Source organism: Capsicum annuum, chromosome 3, assembly GCF_002878395.1.
Source record: "Capsicum annuum cultivar UCD-10X-F1 chromosome 3, UCD10Xv1.1, whole genome shotgun sequence".
NCBI lineage: Eukaryota > Viridiplantae > Streptophyta > Magnoliopsida > Solanales > Solanaceae > Capsicum > Capsicum annuum.
This window is the reverse complement of record NC_061113.1, coordinates 195,222,836-195,226,588: the sequence shown is the minus strand read 5'-3', so window position 1 is coordinate 195,226,588 and position 3,753 is coordinate 195,222,836. Positions and strand designations below refer to the sequence as shown.

Below are 3,753 nucleotides of genomic sequence, written 5' to 3'. Positions count from 1 at the left end.
GTCCGTTAATATTTGATATTTTTAATTTACTATTAAATAAATAATTTTTATATTTAAAAAAAATAAATGTATTCAATTATATATTGAATACATTGATATCATACGATCGATTGATCAAAAAAAATATGTTGTTGAAGTTATAATATAATAATATAAGCTAAATTAAACGATAATTTACCATTGTATATATATACAAAACGTTGTATTACGAAGAATATGTTTTTGTATTTGACTCATCTCCTCAATTTTAATCTCAACCGTTCATCATATTTGGTCAACGGTCAATATTAAAATCATTTTTCGCTATTTTTTTCTTAAAATTAAGGGTGTGCATTGGTAGGTTCGGTTTGATTTTATATATTATCGGTTTGGTTTATCGGTTATCGATTTTTAAATAAGTTAAACCGATAATCAAATTAATAAGGTGTTTTTTTATCGGTTTTTGATTTATCGATTTTTAGTCCTTAACGGTTTGATTTTCGGTTACCTATAAGAAAATATGCATTAAATAGAAATAGTAGCAACTAATTAACAAGAAAAAAAATGAAATCTTAATTGCAGCAAAAATCCTACATGATGTGTTTTATTTTACAAGAATCTTCAGGCTTGAATAGATTTTTGAGAAGGTCTGCGTACACTGTACCCTCCACAGACCTAATTTGTGGGACTAAATCAATTTAATTGGGTTGACACCCAATTTTGACCTCACGATATCCCTCTCAGGCTGCTATTTTATATATTAATTTTACGTAACATTAATTCTTACATGTTTAATTTATTTTAATATCGACGTCTTACTATTTCTCTCGTCATTTCCACATTTATTAAAGATCTCTTTATTAAATTATCATTTTTCACAATTTATTAATTCAAATCCGACTTTTTACATAATTTTTATTAATATTTATTTATTTTTACGTAAATGTGCACACTCACAATTTAAAAGTCCATTGTCTTTATTATTACAACTATCGATAATTTTATATAACATTAATTTTTATATGCTTGGTTTATTTTGATATCGATGTCTTATTATTTTTCTCATCATTATCACATTTATTAAAATAGTGGGCCTATTTCAATTCAGTTTCTCAATATTTTTATTTTCTAGCCATCTTGTACACAATTAATGTCAATTTTAACCAAATTGATATTAATTTCATTTTGACCCCTTTTTAGAGTAATTTTAATCTCAGTCGTTGATCAAAATTGATCCAACGGCTGATGTTGACACCCAATTTTGACCTCCCAATACTACTTTTAGGCTGCTATTTTATCAAAATTATTTGATTTCAATTATTAGTATTTTTGTACACATTATTCTTATATTAAATACATATTGACGTGTCACATTCATAATTTAGAAAAATGCACAAATTATTTTAGTGTCATTTTCTATAATTTTTAAACTCAAATATGACATTTTACATAATTTTATTAAATTATTTTTTTCACGCAATGGTGCACACTCATATTTTTTGTAAATATATTATCCAATTTTTCATTATTATTATTATTATTATTCTTTATAGCATTCATTTAAATAATAGGCTAAATTAAATCAGTTTATCCGATCTATTTATTTCCTGACCCAATTTTTTACCACAATATACCAATTTTAGCCTAGTTTTATTCAATTTATTATAATTATAGTCAATTTGTGACTCAATTGAAAAATTTATGTAAATTTTGATCAAATTCTCCACCTTTAAATCGCAGTCGTCGATCAAAACTAATCCAACGGCTGAGATCAAAATACCCTCTTTTTCCTTTTAAAACACATAAGCAACCCTAAGCCCTCATTTTTCCATCAACAACGGCACAACCCTTTATTATCTCTCTCTAGAAGACTCTCATAAGACGGCAAATTGTCGCCGGTGGACTGACCAACAACGGCACCTCCTCCCTCGCCTCCTCCTTCTCCCCGTCGTGTCGCCAAGATCGACGGACCAAACCGTCGATTCGCCATCCACCGCCGATGGACCACCAGCCGTTGTGCCAACGTTACCCTCACTTTCTCCCTCTCTCTCTCCCTCGATCGCCACTTCTCCAACCAACCGTCCAGCCTCAAAGCCAGCGCTGAAAGAGATACATTGGCGATTATCGATTCTAGCTACAAATTAATGGTAAAATAAAGAATTTGCATGTGTGTTTTCAGTTTAGAAAAAAAGTTATGATGATATGTTGATTATATACTTCGGATTCTTTATTTGCTTATTTACAACAACAACAACAAACCCAGTGTATTCCCACATAGTGAGGTCTTTAATTGCTTGTTTGAAACAAATAAATCTCATATGTAAAGAAATTTATGCAGAGGAGTACGTTTGACTTGTGTGGTTTACATTACTGGGTTGATATTTGTAGAACAATAGTATAGTAGTATACAATAATACTATTTGTAACTGTTTTCACATAAAGAATATGCATGTTTTTACATGTAACTGCTTGTTGGTGATAATGAGAAGTGAATATACATATGGTGATCATGTAGCTATTTGCTGGTTCATGTACCAGTTCACATCTGGTATTATAATTTTTTTATTTTGCAATGAAAAATTAGAGAGTTGAAAATGGTTAAGTGTAGTGTTTTGAAATGTGTACTAGTCACTTGAAAAGTGGATTAACGACTTGAAAATCGTTTAGTGTAGTTCTTGAAAGGTGAACTTGTGTTTTGAAATTTGTAAAGTGTAATCACTTGAAAATGTGAATTCATGACTTGAAATTGGTTTAGTGTTGATACTTGAAATGTGAATTCAAGACTTGAAAATGATTAAGTTTAGTCATTTGAGAAGTGAATTAAAGAGTTGAAAATGATTACGTGTAGTATTTTGAAATGTGTACTAGCCATTTGAGAAGTGGATTAGCGACTTGAAAATGGTTTTGTGTAGTTCTTGAAAGGTGAACTTGGGTTTTGAAATTAGTAAAGTGTAATCACTTGAAAATGTGAATTCATAACTTGACATTGGTGTTGACACTTGAAATGTGAATTCATGACTTGAAAATGGTTAGGCTTAGTCACTTGAAATGTGAATTAGAGAGTTGAAAATGGTTAAGTGTAGTGCTTTGAAATGTGTACTAGTAACTTGAAAAGTGGATTAGCGACTTAAAATGGTTTAGTGTAGTTCTTGAAAGGTGAACTTGTGTTTTGAAATTTGTAAAGTGTAATCACTTGAAAATGTGAATTCATGACTTGAAATTGGTTTAGTGTTGGCACTTGAAATGTGAATTCATGACTTAAAAATGGTTAAGTTTAGTTACTTGAGAAGTGAATTAGAGAGTTGAAAATGGTTAAGTGTAGTGTTTTGAAATGTGTACTAGTCACTTGAAAAGTAGATTAGTGACTTGAAAATGGTTTAGTGTAGTTCTTGAAAGGTGAACTTGTGTTTTCAAATTTGTAAAGTGTAATTACTTGAAAATGTGAATTCATGACTTGAAATTGGTTTAGTGTTGATATTTGAAATGTGAATTCATGACTTGAAAATGGTTAAGTTTAGTCACTTGAGAAGTGAATAAGAGAGTTGAAAATGGTTAAGTGTAGTATTTTGAAATGTGTACTAGTGACTTCAAATTAATCAAGTGTAGTCACTTGAGAAGTGAATTGGTGACTTGAAAATGGTTTAGCGTAGTTACTTGAAAGATGAACTTGTGTTTTGAAATTAGTAACGTGTAATCACTTGAAAATGTGAATTCATGACTTGAAACTGGTTTAGTGTTGATACTTGAAATGTGAATTCATGACTTGAAAATGGT

General features: G+C 29.7%; 1 long non-coding RNA gene across 1 annotated transcript in view; it reads left to right on the top strand.

The window, feature by feature from the left end:
- The first annotated feature begins 1,794 nt into the window (after positions 1 to 1,794).
- Positions 1,795 to 3,753, top strand: part of LOC107866213 — a 5,938-nt gene continuing 3,979 nt past the window's right edge. The window contains exon 1 of the long non-coding RNA XR_007053177.1: positions 1,795 to 2,126. This is a non-coding gene — a long non-coding RNA (uncharacterized LOC107866213). The remainder of the gene's footprint in view (positions 2,127 to 3,753) is intronic.